The sequence below is a fragment of the Neovison vison genome, chromosome 11 (assembly GCF_020171115.1).
Source record: "Neovison vison isolate M4711 chromosome 11, ASM_NN_V1, whole genome shotgun sequence".
NCBI classification, from domain to species: domain Eukaryota; kingdom Metazoa; phylum Chordata; class Mammalia; order Carnivora; family Mustelidae; genus Neogale; species Neogale vison.
The window spans coordinates 148,284,146-148,300,448 of record NC_058101.1 but is presented as its reverse complement, the minus strand read 5'-3'; positions in this window follow the sequence as shown (position 1 = coordinate 148,300,448).

The following is a 16,303-nucleotide window of genomic DNA, read 5'->3' as shown; positions in this document are numbered from 1 at the left end:
TTCATTAGTAGAAGAATGAACCCCCCACAGCCAAAAAAAAAACCATGAAAAATTGCAGAACACTATTAGAAACACAATCATGTGGGAAAAGTGACAGCACAGAGGAGAAAATCACCAACTCATCTTAATACCCTTTGAAACAAAAAAGCCATTATCCTTAGGAAACAACAAAAGGAATGCAGCAGTTGTTGGTAGTTTTGGATAAATATTAAAAAATTCAAGGAAGCAAAATTAAGCAAACAAAATGGCTTCTCTAGAATGTTACTTGTGACTATAAGACTCAAATTTCTCTTTGTATATTAAAGAACCCTATAGAAAAGAAAACAACTAAGATGTAGCCTTGGTAAACCAAATGAGTGTTAGTATTCTTTCCAAGTTTAAATTGATAGATGATTTTTGGTACATTTAATTAAAAAATTAACAATAAACATCTTTTGAATGAGTTATGTGTAAATTAACCAGAAATGCTCATGCTTGGCAATAATTTCGCGTCAACTAATTTAGTTTTGTAAGGGTGTTGCTAATTTAAACAAGATGACCTACCCCAAACATGACATTCTTACATTAGGAGGAGATTCTTGGCTAATAACATCACAATTTCCAACGGGATATTCTAGAAGACACACACATAGCAGTGACATTATCATAACATATCACACATAGCAGTGAGTGACATCACTCACCCAAACTACCCTGGTACCTCCACATTTTCATTCAGAAAACAGCTTCTATAAGGAAAAAAAAAATATGAGTGACCAGGCTGAGCCAGTACTTGGAATAAATTGGGAAAAAGCGAACTCTAGGTTTCTAAGAATCACCACTTGTCTTCGAAGTTTTAACAGAAGTCTTTATTATATTATCTTTGCTTTTATGTTGCCTTGAGTGGAACTCATTTCCATCTCTCCCTTTGAGTCATGTGGAGTAGCTGCTAATGGGAATGATGACAGCACAGGACTGGACTGAGTCATACCGTCAAGAGGGAGAGAAAAGCTGCCACAGCAGATTATCCTTTCTCCAGATGCCCAGAACAGTTCAAGTAGCAGTGGTTAGAAATTCTAAGCTCAGATCCTGTCCTAACAGCAATGGCAAAGTTTAATCAAGGGAAAGAATTTGGACAACTGTGTGCCAGGTATTTATTGTGTGGCACAAAGTGCAGGGTCACAAAATATGTCTTCAAGAAACCAGCAGACCAGTTTCAAAGACAAACTATAGACATATAAAACTTTGCAAACCAAAACCTAAGTTCGCCAGCGGTGGCAAGGAAAGCATTTATTTACAAGATAATAGTGATTTACAAAGCACGATACATACCTACACAGAATTTTCACTGGCGTAGTCTCCTTTATTCCTGATAATCAGTCTGAGAAATTGGTGTTTTCTCTCTTTTACAGATGAGGATCCAATGGCTCAGAAATTTCAAATGTCACTTTCTCACAGTCCCAGTAAGGAGGCAGTTTTCCTGATATTTTCGCTCCTACAGGTTTTTGGGTTATTGTGCTGTGTTCAGGTAGAGCTAAGATACTGAAGACCAGAGAAGATCATGGACTGTTGTGATCTCCCTTGATGGACATGGGCATTGCCAGAGTCGAACAACTGGGAAAAAAGCAGGTCCCCAAACAACAACCCGAAACTCTGACTTTCAGCCTGCAGAAGAAAGAACTTTTATTCTTTTGGACCTCACTGTCTTGATCCTGTTCTTCAAAGAGGGTGGAGACTCCTGATAATTGATGTAATACATGCACACCACAGAGAGGCTGGCTGACAGAGGGGACAGGACTGACCGGCCCTGGGGGACCAAAAGCATTTTGTAACCCTTTCCATTTCAATTCATGCTATCCTCCGGGTATGTTCATTTGTTTTCTCTTTTGTCCTCACTCAACCCCAACCTTCAACATCTTCGCTAAATATGTTGTTCTTCTTCAGTGCCAAGCTGCAGAGAGCAAAGAGGAATCCTGTGTCCACCTCTGTACTCTGTACTCCTGAGACATTTGTGGCAGTAAACGTGGTGGTCCCTTAGGTAAAAGTGAGTCCTAGGTCTACCTACTGTTCTCAAAGTGAGAATTTTTCTACTAATAACTATGGAGAGGTTGAGGTGATTTTGCCAGTAGGGAAGGCAGCGGTTTCCTGTTGGTCAGACGGGTTAGCAAGTCAAGAGGGAGTATCGATCTTCAGTCGTGCGTCCTTAATGTGGCCACTCTTCCCCTTGCCTCAGCCACCTGACACAGAAGAGGAACAACATGCAACAGTGCTTTTCATGAGGTAGAGGCATGACTCATTAGTTAACTCTTCTCAGGAAAACTGATAGAGGATTCTTGATCCATGGAATAAAATCTACTTGGATGTAGTTAGAGAAATAAGAAAAAAATCAGAATGTAATGATCCCACAAACACCCAAGAAGATGACTTTCAGGATGGTAGTCATCAGAAGTTTGGGATGCTGAATTTATGCAAGGCTTCTCTTTTCACAGTGCTCTTTTTTACTTTTAAGATTTTATTCATTTATTTGGGAGAGAAAGAGAGAGCACAAGCAGGCAGAGGGAGAGGGAGAGGGAGAAGCAGGGTCCTCACCGAGCAGAGAGCCTGACATGGGGTAGATCCCAGGACCCCGGCATCATGACCTGAGCCAAAGGCAGATGCTTAACTGAGTGAGCCACCCAGGTGCCCCTTTTCAAAGTGCTCTTAAGCCTTTTTTGTATCTCCCTGCTCTTTTTCCTCCATTAAAAGATAACTGGAGTTTAAACCTCCCCACTACCCAACCACTATATTCATTGGTCAGTTAGTACATAGTGTGATTATAGACAGTGTCTACAATTCGTCCATACATATCAAGTCTTTTTACCTCGTAACCACAGCTATATGCCATTATGGTTGTTAAGTAAGACATGCTAATGCAGTCTCCTGTATCCTCAGTCTTTTCCAGAAATCTTGCAACCTCTATATTTGAAATGACTAATCTCTAAAGGAGTTTGAGTTTGCCTCATCAGTATATCCCTGAAAACCAAATTTTAAATTTGTCAGTGTTGTATCTGATGAGCTGCTCTTTAGCACATGTAACAGGAACAGATACATTGCACAGTTTGAAACCAGTGACTAATATGAAATTTTAGAGTATGTATGCAAGATGTCACTTTATATTAGCCAAAAATTTTGAAGTTGAAACTACCTTAAATACACATAAAAACTATAATTTACTTGAAGACATGTATTTCCCAAAATTGATCTACAAGTAACTCTGCTTTGCTTCTCCAGATAAAGATGACCTGAAAAATAAAACAAACAAACAACAACAACAACAAAAATAGAACAGTTTTTAAAGAAAGCACTTAGCTTATAAAACTACAAGCCGATTTTGTCTTATGGTTCATAAATTGGTTCTGAGAGCAACCTTGAGAAAGTGATTTTAAAATGCTGGAGCTAAGGAACCATCAGTAGATTAAAGCATCTAGACTTCAGTTTTCAAGGGTACCATGCTGCCTTCTCTTTACTCTGCCTTCTCTTTTTGAGGCATCTGTTGGAAAAAGTTGCTCTTGCTATTTAACAGATACATAGGTGTAGATATATATATATAGATCTCCATCGTTCAGATAAAATATATTCATGTTTTTCAGTAATAATGTATGCCAATGTTATTAACTTTAAAGCAATACAATTTTTAAAATATATCAAAATATATCAGTTTTTATCTCAGGCTAAGGGATAGAGTGGGATTATTATGACTTTTATTTCCTTGGTGGTTTTCTGTATTTTCCACATTTTCTACATTGAGAATGTATTTCTTTTATAATAGGAAAAAATTAAGAATTATTTATAAAGTAAACTTATTCACACTGTACTCGGGGGTGGGGATGTTAAGCAGTACCATTATTCTTTCTGAGAAAAAAATAAAATGTCCTTTCATAAGAAAAAAATAAGGTTTATATAAGAATTATATAACCAGACTCTGGTTGGCACCCTATTGAAAGAATTTTCTTTGAGTGGGTTTTATGATCCAAAATATTAATTCAGCACATTTCAATGCTCTTTACTCTGGGTGGCACATTAATTTCCTCTCATTGACTTCCAAGGAGTTCTGTGTGTGAGCAAGCTATCTGGGGAATGGAACTGAAACCTGGCTCAGCAGGCTCTCAACCTCCTCTGTCATGGTTCTCTTCATTGTTTGCATAGCACAGAATTCTTCTGGGCCAGGAAAGCGTTTGTTTATTAAATTTTCCTTAAAATGCCAGTAGGTTTAAATTAAGGAGGACTTCATTTAGAGAAGAAGCATGCAGGGGGTTTTCATAACACAAAACATTTGAGCAAATGGAAAGGTTTTACCCATTCATTTACTCTTTTCATTTAGCGTAATGTTACTTCCCCAACTTGGACATGGGCAAGTCCTCTCTTTGTTTTTCTGTAAGGTTTTTTTAAAATTAAAAATTATTCTGTGGTGTAATTAAAATCCCAACTTTTTAACATCTTAAGGACTTCCTCTTTATTTGTATTGACATTGACTCTGCTGGTTCAGCTAACAATATAAAACCTGATTTAACTGTCATATATTAATGAATGAAAGTTCAAAGTTAGATTCTTCTGGTTTCTATATCTTTCTCCCAGTTCCATAAGGAACTCTTATTAAGGAATCAATGAGCCCTATTCTCTAAAGATAGAATTTATTTTTGCCCTCTGACATGTGTTTTATTCTTGTCATGACACTAGACCAGATATGAAAATCTGATTTTACCAGTGGACACTAATTCAGTAATGAAGCAAAAGTTAGAATTTTCCCATTTGGTTTTGGATTAGACAATAGCCACTGAGCTTTACTTGACTGTATGTTTTAAGACAACTCAAGTCCATTTTATTTTCTTTATGTACATGGACATCAACCTCCATTTAAATAGCAAGTGTGAAATGGTATCAGTGAAGAAAATATTAGCAGCCAGGAGCAACTTTTATTATGAAAAAAAAAATCAAGCTCATCTTACTTCCCTAGATTTCTATGCATACATATTGTTATCTCAATGTAAATACCCCCATGCTAAATGTGAAGATAGATTTCTATTCATACATATTGTTATCTCAATGTAAATCCCCTTGCAAAATATGAAGATTGGGTAAAACAGCCACTGGGCTACCATTTCTTTATGAAAGAGTTAATGCAAGTTAAGAAGACACAATTCCTAGAAACCATTCCTTTGGTGTAGTTGGAGTGCTCTACATTCTGATGGGTTTTAGTTGTTGTTAATTCATAGCATCACTAATTTTAGAAATAAGTCCCTAGTCACCAAGAGAAAAAGGATCCAAAAGACTTAACATGGGTCATTAGAAGCCTTATGCTTTCGTGGAGTGAGCTGCACACACTGACAGCAGAACCACCTTGTAGTAGGAGTCTATGAGAAGGTTCTTGTCCGGTCCTCCAGGCCAACACAGAAGCATAGAAAATGCTCCACTTAGCCCTGAAGAGGCTGTCCAGTTCGTAATAAATTCAGACCAATCTCTTTGTAAAGGGATTACCAGAAACATGTTAACATTCTAAGGGTTTGTAACCTACCTCCCACACACCAGTCTACTTCTCTGCCTTGCAGGAAGACTTGTCCCTGGAGTTATTGGGGACTTCTTCCAGGCAGATGACATTACCCATAAGCACATTGGAGCTAATTTAACAGCAAGTTATTGGAGAATATGAAACTGTTGCCATTTCACAACATATATAAAAACAGTATTTTTATGTTCACTTTTCTCTGGGTCTTTATCAGGGGATCCAAAATATTTCTTTCTTTCACATCATATATTTTAAAAATAATTCATCATTACTATATTACTACTTTGAAGGTATAACAGAAAGTAAGTAACATAGATTCACAAGTCTCTTGGTTCCTCAAAAGTACATTTTTTTTTAAAAAAGAGAGAAAACTTCCAAAGCATTTTAAATTTGAATTTCAGCGTAGTTAAGAGACACTGTTATATTAGTTTCAGGGGTACAATACTGCGATTCACCACTTCCATACAACACCCAGTGCTCATCACAAGTGCCCTCCTTAATCCCCTTCACCTGTTTCACCCCTCCACCCCCACCTCCCTTCTGGTAACCAACAGTTTGCTCTCTGTAGTTAAGAGTTTGTTTTTTGCTCTCTTTTTTTCTTTTGTTCATTTCTTTCTTTTCTTAAATTTCACATATGAGTAAAATTATATGGTATTTGTCTTTCTCTGACTGTCTTATTTCACATAGCATTATACTCTCTAGAGCCATCCATGTTGTTGCAAATGGCAAGATTTCATTCATTTTTATGGCTGAATATAATTCCACTGTGGGTATGTGTGTGTGTATGTATATATACACACATATATATGTGTATATATGTATGTTATATATTCATATAAATATATGTTTATGTATATTATGTATATATTTGTGTGTGTGTGTGTGTATGTGTATAAAACCTCTTCTTTATCCATTCATCTATCAGTGCATACTTGGGCTGCTGCCATAATGTGGCTGTTGTAAATAATGCTGCTGCAATAAACATAAGGGTACATATATCACTTTGAATTAGGGTTTCTGTTTTTTTTTTTTTTTTAAGATTTTATTTGTTTATTTGACAGAGATCACTAATAGGCAGAAGGCAGGCAGAGAGAGAGAGAGGGAAGCAGGCTCCTTGCTGAGCAGAGAGCCCGATGCAGGACTTGATCCCAGGACCCTGAGATCATGACCTGAGCCGAAGGTGAGGCTTTAACCGACTGAGTCACCCAGGTGCCCAGGTTTTTGTATTTTGGGGGTAAATATCCAATAGTGTAATTACTGGATCATAGGGTAGTTTTTAATTTTTTGAGGAATCCCCATACTATCTTCCACAGTGGCTGCGCCAGTTTGCCTTCTCACCAACAGTGCACAAGTGTTCCCTTTTTCTCCATATCCTCTCCAGCATTCACTGTTTCTTTTTTATTTTAACCATTCTGACAGGTGTCAGGTGATATTTCATTGTGGTTTTGATTTCCATTTCCCTGATGCTGAGTGATGTCGAACATCTTCTCATGTGTCTATTGGTCATCTGTATGTCTTCTTTGGAGACATGTCTGTTCATGTCTTCTATCCATTTTTTTGACTGGATTACTTGTTTTTTTTTTCATGTTGACTTATATATGTTCTCTATATATTTTGTATATTAACCTTTATCAGATATACCATTTGCAAATATCTTTTCCCATTCAATCGGTTGCCTTTTTGTTTTGTTGATGGTTTCCTTTGCTATACACACATTTTTATTTTGGTGTAGCCCTGACAGTTTATTTCTGCTTTTTGTTGCTCTTGCCTGAGGAGACATCCAGAAAAATGTTGCTAAAGCCCATGTCCAAGAGATGATTGACTATATTTTCTTCCAGGAGTTCTGTGATTTCAGATCTCACAGTTAGGTCTTTAATCCATTTTGAGTTTATTTTTGCACATAATGCAAAAAAGCGGTCCAGTTTTATTCTTTTGCATGTAGTTTTCCAGTTTTCCCGACATCATTTGTTAAAAAGACTGTCTTTGCCCCATTGTATATTCTTGCCTCCTTGGCTATAGATTGCGGACCATATAAGTATGGGTTTATTTCTGGGCTCTCTATCCTAGTTTATCAACCTAAATGTCTATTTTTTATACCAATTGCATTCCATTTTGATTATAACAATTTGTAATATATCATGAAGTCCATAATTATGATACCCCCAGTTTTGTTTTTGTTCTTCGAGATAGCTTTGTCTATCCAAGGTCTTTGGTGTTTCCATACAAATTTTGGGATTATTTGTCCTGGTTCTGTGAAATGCTGTTGGTATTTTGATAGGGAATGCATTAAATCTGTAGACTGCTTTGGGTAATACAAACATTTTAACAATATTTGTTCTTCCAATCCATGAGCATGCAATGTCTTTCCATTTCTGTATCATCTTCAATTTTCATCAATGTTTTATAGTTTTCAGAGTGCAGGTGTTTCATCTCTTTGGTTAAGTTTATGTTCAGGTATTTTATTATTTTTGGTATAATTGTAAATATAATCATTTTCTTAATTTCTCTTTCTGCTACTTCATTATTAGTGTATAGAAATGCAATGGATTTCTGTACACAGATTTTGTATCCTGTGACTTTACTGAATTCATTTATGAGTTCTAGTAGTTTTTTGGTGGAGCCTTTAGGGCTTTCTGTATAGAGTATAATGTCATCTTCAAATAATGAAAGTTTTATTTCTTCCTTACCAATTTGGATGCCTTTTATTTCTTTATGTTGTCTGATTGCTGTGGCTAGGATTTCCAATACCGTGTTGAATAAAAGTGATGAGAGTGGACATCCTTGTCTTATTCCTGAACTTATGAGAAAAGTTCTCAGTTTTATTCCCATTGAGTATGATGTTTGCTGTGGGTTCTTCATATAAGGCTTTTACTATGTTGAGGTATGTTCCTTGCTTTTTAAAAATTTTTTTAATTTTTTAATAAATATATAATGTATTATTAGCCCCAGGGGCAAAAGTCTGTGAATTGCCAGGTTTACACACTTCACAGCACTCACCATAGCACATACCCTCCCCAATGTCCTTAACCCCACCACCCTCTCTCTACCCACCTCCCCCCAGCAACCCTGTTTGTTTTGTGAGATTAAGAGTCTCTTATGGTTTGTCTCCCTCCCGATCCCATCTCGTTTCATTTATTCTTTTCCTACCCCCAAACCCCCCACATTGCATCTCCACTCCCTCATATCAAGGAGATCATATGATAGTTGTCTTTCTCCAATTGACTTATTTCGCTAAGCATAATACCCTCTAGTTCCATCCACATTGTTGCAAATGGCAAGATTTCATTTTTTTGATGGCTGCATAGTATTCCATTGTGTATATATACCACATCTTCTTTATCCATTCATCTGTTGATGGATATCTAGGTTCTTTCCATAGTTTGGCTATTGTGAACATTGCTGCTATAAACATCCGGGTGCATGTGCTCCTTTGGATCACTACATTTGTATCTTTAGGGTAAGAGGTATGTTCCTTCTAAACCTACTTTGTTGGGGGTTTTATCATGAATGGATGTTGTACTTTGTCAAATGCTTTTTCTGCATCTATTGAAATGACCATATGATTTTTATCCTTTCTCTTATTGATGTGATGTATCACATTGATTAATTACTGAATATTGAACCATCCTTTCATCACAAGAATAAACCCCACTTTGATCATAGTGTATGACTTTTTTAATGTATGGTTGGATTCAGTTTGTTAATATTTTGTTGAGGATTTTTTTTAATGTATTTATTTATTTATTTGACAGAGAGAGAGAGAGATCACAAGTAGGCAGAAAGGCAGGCAGAGAGAGAGAGGAAGGGAAGCAGGCTCCCTGCTGAGCAGAGAGCCCAATGTGGGACTCAATCCCAGGACGCTGAGATCATGACCTGAGCCGAAGGCAGCGGCTTAACCCACTGAGCCACCCAGGCGCCCTTTGTTGAGGATTTTTGCATCTATATCCAGACAATACTACTATTGTCTTGTAGTTTTTCTGATGTCTTCATCTGGTTTTGGTATCAAGGTAATGCTGGACTCATAGAATAAATTTGGATGTTTGTTGGGAGTTTTCTGATTACTAATTCCACTTCACTGCTGGTAATTGGCCTGTTCAAATTTTCTATTTCTTCCTTCTTCAGTTTTGGTAGTTTATATGTTTCAGCATCATTTTTTTGAGAGGGAGAGACAGAGGAGGAGTAGGAAAGGGGAAGGGGAAAGAGAGAATATTAAACGGGCTCCATGCCCAGTGCAGAGCCTGATGCAGAGTTCAGTCTCTCAACTCTGAGATCATGAACTGAGCTGAATCAATAGTCTAATGCTTAACTGACTGAGCCACACAGGCACCCCATTTCAGCCTTTTAAAATATTGTAGAAATTTACAATTGAATGAGTGGTACAATAATCATTTTATTGAGAATATCTACAATGTTAAGAATTCACTTTTATTTATTACATTATGAAATTGCTTTCAAAAGATGTACAGACTTATTCTGCAGTTTCAGACTTATTCATACATTTTATGAAAATTGTTTGATAATGTTTTGTTTTTTTTTGTTTTGTTTTTGCCAAACTGTGGTCAAAGCTATTCTGTCCAAGGAAGTCCTATCTCCAAAAACTGCATTTAAGAGAGAAAGTGTGTGCTTGCCATTGGTGCATTGGTGTAGGGGGTGGCGGGGAACAGGGGTGAGGAAGGGAGGGACAGAGAGAAAGGGAGAGAGAGAATCTTAAGCAGTCTTCATGACCAGGATGGAGCCCAAAGCAGGGTTCCATTTCACAACCCTGAGATCATGACCTGAGCCAAAATCAAGAGTCAGAATTGGATGCTTAACTGACTGAGCCACTCAGACGCACCCTCCTAGAACTGCTTTTAATTATACCTAATTAGGGTGGTGCACCAATTACTTGCAAAAAACTTCTTACTTGCTGTTAACCAAATCTTGATTTTTAGTCCATGTTTTAATGTTATTTTCAGTTCATTTAAATTTCGGAAAATAAATGTGGACAATAAAATAAAAGCAACCAGCTTTCCTTTCTCTTAGAACTGTTTGTAATTGATTTTACCCTGGCCACAATTATTCTACAACCAGTATCTATCAATTGCCTACAAGGTGCCAAACACTATGGTTGGTACTAAGTAAATAATGGTAGGACTAAGAAGAATATTATCTCTATTCTGCTTATAATCTAACAGGAATAACTGCTACTCAACCAATAATAACCAAAAAACAAACAATCAAAGCAGATTCTATGAAAAAGTGCAAAATACTATGGACTCCCATAAGGGAGAATTAATATTGACTAAGGTTTTAAAAAGTTCCTCTGGAGGGGCGCCTGGGTGGCTCAGTGTGTTAAGCCGCTGCCTTCGGCTCAGGTCATGATCTCAGGGTCCTGGGATCGAGTCCCACATCGGGCTCTCTGCTCAGCAGGGAGCCTGCTTCCCTTCCTCTCTCTCTCTGCCTGCCTTTCTGCCTACTTGTGATCTCTCTCTCTCTGTCAAATAAATAAATAAATAAATCTTAAAAAAAAAAAAAGTTCCTCTGGAGGAAATTATATTTAAGCTGAGATCTAATAGAAGGTGTCTCCCAATATTTGTTTTTTTTTTCCTTATTCCACTGTAATAGGGCATTACTTGGATACATAGAGATTCAGAATAAAGATTGCTTACTTTCTTTACAGCTAAATGAGTCAAATGACTAATTTCTGGCAAAGGAAATATGAATAGAAACAAGGTATGGAATTTTGTTTTCTACCCTAAAAGGGAAAATGTATGATCTTACTTCGCTTTTGCTCACATTCTTCTGTCTAAAATATGACAATGGGGACATGGCATTCTGGAGAATGTGAGTAAGGGAAATTCTATGGGGTTAGGTAGAGAATAAGAAAAGAGTATGGGCCTCTGATGATATTCAGAGTATAGCAGCCATAACAACTTAGAAATAAACTTTAGTTTTATTTAAACGACTGTTATTTTTGTTCTCTGTTATACACAGTGGGACATAATATTTTAATAATGTCTTGAAGGAACAGGCTAAGTAAACTAGAAGAAGAAGACCGCATTCTAGACAAATGAATAATTATGCAGAGCCCATTTAAGAAACTAAACTTATGTTCAATATGTCTGATGTAGAATTAAAAAGGGGTAGATTTATCAAGATGAAGCTGTGAAAGTGCTGCAGCAGATTGTTGTTGAAATGACCACCAATTTATTCATGCCTCCAGGTATTCACCTAAGCCTGACCATATGATTTGCCTTGGCTAACTGGACAGCATCAAAGGATATTAGCAAAGCCTTGAAAAATGCTTAGGCATGAAGTTTTCTCTCTCATTGTTCTTTTGAACTGAGACCACCACCTGTGAACAAGCCAGGGCTAACCTGCTAGAAGATGAGAGATCATGTGGAGCAGAAATGTATGGCCCAGTAGATGAACCAACCTGTAATGGCCAGACATATAAGTGAGGCTGTATCTAACCCGCAGCAAAGCTGCAGGATGACCTCAGAGATCTGCCAAAATAGCCCAGATGAGAAATGCCTAGTTGACCTACGGAATTATGAGCAAAATTATTGTTTTTAGCTGCTATGTCTAGGGGTGGTTTATTACCCAATAAAAGCTAACTGATACAAGTAGAGCACAGAATATATGATCTCTTAAGAGTATTATTCACTTTTCCCATATTCATTAAGCGCTATGTATCAGGAAGCATGCTAAGTAGGTATTGGAGATGCACTAGTATACAAGACACAGGGTCTCTGCCTTCATGGAGCTTACATTCTTATAGACCATACTAAGGAATTGGATTTGTCATAAGGAAATTAAAAAAAAAAACTATTAAAAGTCTCTGAAGCAAAGTTTAATTAATTCAATTTGCATTTTTTAAAGATTGTTCTAGTTATAGTATGGAGGATGAATTGGAAAGGGTAAGTATATACACTGAAAGACGAGTTAGGAGGTTGACACAATAGTCCAGGTGAGGGATACTTGTGACTTAGACTAAGACGATACCAGTAGACATAAAGAAGATAGGTTAGTTAATTAAGATCTAGAAAGGACAGGATTTGGTAACTGATTAAAACTATGGAGTGAGGAGAGAGATGACCTGGGATAACTCATAGGTTTCTAACTTGAACAAATCATCAGTAAATAATAGTGCCATATATTGGAGTAAAAACATGAAAAGTAGGGAAGGCCTATGTAACAAAGATTGTGAATTTGGATTTGAAATGCTTATGAGATATTGAAGTAGAAATATTAAAAAGGCAGATATGTAATTCTGGAGCTACATGAGATACCTAATCTACATATATGAATTTGGAATTATTTGGCACATTGATGGAATTAACCCATGAGAGTAAATGAGATTGCTTAGAGAGTAGACAGTGAAAAAGAGAGAAATAGAAGACTTTGGACAGAATGTGGAGGAATGAGAATATTTAATGGTTTAATACAGAAGGAGAATATAGCTAAAAACACTGAGAAGTAATAGCCAGAATGGGAACCTGGAATGTGTCTTCATGTGAAAAAAAAAAGGAGGGGGGAGGGAAAGAATATTTTAAGAAAAAAATGGTCAACTCTATATAGAGTGTGGCTGGGTGGCTAAATAAACTGAGAGCTGAAATATCTTACTTGGATATAGTAACTGGGAGGCCATGAATGAAATTAGCAAAAATCACTACAGAGGAGGACTGATGTTGGCAACTGAAATGGAATGGAGTGAAAAGTTAGTAGAAAATAAGGTAAAAGAGACAGTGTAGACAACTCTGTCAAGAAGTCAGGCTGTGAAGGGGTGCCTGGGTGACTCAGTTGGTTAGACCTCCAACTCTTGATTTCAGCTCAGATCATGATTGAGGTTATGGGATCGAACCCTACAACTGGCTCTGTCCTCAGCATGGAATCTGCTTGGGATTATCTCTCTCCCTTTCCCTCTGCCCCTCCCTTTGCTCACACTCTCTCTAAATAAATAAATACATAAAATCTTTAAAAAACAAAAGACACCAGCCTGTGAAGAGAAGAAAGATGATAACGTGGCTGCATAGGGAAACATGGGTTTCAAGGAATGGCTTAAATATTTACATATTTAAATATTGATGAGAAGAAACAGTAAGATGAAGAAGTTGAAGCTGTATGTTAAAATAGAGGTGAGATTCAGGTGAAGGATATGACTTTTTAAAAAATTATTGTTATTAACATATAATGTATTATTAGCCCCAGGGGTACAGGTCTGTGAATCATCAGAATTACACATTTCACAGCACTCATCATAGCACCTACCCTCCCCAGTGTCCATAACCCAACCACCCTCTCCCTAGAGGATATCACTTTTTATAGGTGACAGAGTCTGTCCAGGGAGAGTGGGGGAAAAGGAAGAGACAGCGGCAGATGCAGGAAAATTTTTAAGTTTTGTGGCAGGAAGTCAAGGGAAATCCCATATGATGGTTTCTCTTTTTATGGGCATAATACAGGAGGTAACTTTTATGCTGATAATGACAGGGTAGGATGAGTGGTTCTTGGAGATTTGAGGAGACTGAAGAATGTTTGGAATAGTTGAGGAAAGTGGAAAGCAAACTGAGTTCGGAGACCTAGTAGAATTGCTGAGCACTGCTGTGAACTGAGTTTAATTTGTGAGCATGTATATATAGTAGTGCCATTTGAGTTTAGACTCAGGGGAGAGAGATTATTGGGATCACCTAGAGTTAAAGGCTTTTCAGGTGAATGTGGCCAACAGACAGAGCGTCAAGGGAGTCGTTAGCAAGACAGTCATTGAACTACTCCTACAGGAGCAAGGATTTTAATCTAAGGAGTATAATGAGAGGTAAAAATAGGAGGAAACTATTTCTCTTCATCAAGAAAAAGAAGAGAGACCAATGGGCTCGAGCAATAAATGAGGTAGAACAAGCAGGGGAGAAGTAGTTAAGCAGAAAGCCTTGAAGACAGGAGGACAAGCAGACATTAGGGTGACCCCCAAGGTGTCCACCTCCCACTGCTCACACTTTTGTGTGATTCTCTTCTCTCGAGAGTAAGCAGGCCCTATGCCTCGTTTCTAACCACAGAATACGGCAAACGTAAGAAGATGTACATGATTAGATGTACATGATTACATTACACAGGAAGAGGACACCCTCTCTTCTTTGCTAGCTTTGAAGAAGCAAGCTGCTGTGTTGTGAGCTGAACTATGTACCCATGCCCAGGGCCATGCGATAACTGAAAATGTCCTCTGGCCAGCAGTCAACAAGAAACTAGGGCTTTCGGTCCAATGGCTTGTAAGAAACTGAAATCTGACAACAACGGCATGAACTTGAAAACAGGTCCTTCCCCAGTCTTGCCTCAGCTGAGTCTGTATAGCAGCACTGGGAGGCCCTAAAGCTGAGCCTGTACTCCTAACACAAAAAAACTATGAGATACTAATCATCTTTTTTTAAGCTGCCAAGGTTGCAATGATATTGTTACAAAGCATATATAATTAATAGAGAGGATGTAGTCAAATGGAGAAATATCAAACCAGAGGTGATGACAAAGCACAGACCGTTATCTCCTGGGGAGGTAGAGGAGATGAAGTGACTGAAAAGGGTCAGTGGAAATAAGGAGAATTAGAGAGAGAAGTTGTGTAATTTGTTTCACAATAACCAAGAACTTACATATGCAACAAGATTCAGACTTTAAAAACCCATGATGAAAGCAAGTACCGAGAACTCTTGGCAATGCACATACAGAAAGATGTTCTCACATTAATAATGAGAAGATAAGCCCCATACTGGAGCCTCTGTGTTTGGTATAAAATTATCATCACAGAGGCCAGCTCTTTTGGAAGCACCATAGTGAACTGACTGAATACGGTCTTTGGACATGTCCGTTTGTACCATAGCTCTGTGATTTACCAGCTACATGGCATGGGAAATCTTCCTCAGCTCATTGGGTTTTTGCTTCTTTTATGTAAAATGTATTTCAGTGTAGAGATGCTACAATGATGAAATGAGGTAATAGATGCAAAACACACTTTGCACCTGGCATAAGTACTGCTCAAGGACAGCTCTTCCATTCAAGAAACTTTCATTTCACAAGAGTGATTGATCAAACAGATTCAAAGACTAGACAGCAATGTCACATAGGTGGTTAAAGAGAGAAAACTCCTAGAAGAATCCATATCTGTAAATACCACTCATCTGTATAAATAGAATAGCACAAAAGAAATGGAAAATTTTATTACATCCCACCAGAAATGAAGAAAGAGGAAAATGCTAGGTTTTAAAGAAATGAGATAAGTCTGGATTAAAAATGTATAGAATGTATAGAATCTATAGAATCTATATAATGTATAGAATGCAACATTGAACTTCAGAAATAGGATCTAAGTTTTTCCTAAAGAGACACTAAATTAATATCTGTACATAATCAACATACCTTTATTTATTTATTTATTTATTTATTTATTTATTATTCAACACATCTTTAAACGTTTCTTTACCTGTGAACAAAGACTTCATTTTAGGGGCGCCTGGGTGGCTCAGGCCACTGAAGCCACTGCCTTCAGCTCAGGTCATGATCTCGGGGTCCTGGGATCGAGTCCCACATCAGGCTCTCTGCTCAGCGGGGAGACTGCTTCCCTTCCTCTCTCTCTGCCTGCCTCTCTGCCTACTTGTGATCTCTCTCTCTCTCTCTCTGTCAAATAAATAAATAAATAAATCTTAAAAAAAAAAAAAAAAGACTTCATTTAAGGACTATTTCCATGTGTAGTGCTAGTCTTTGGGTTGGGTTGGTTTTACCAGTAGAGCCACTCACTTTTTCAGGATGAAAATAAAATTATTC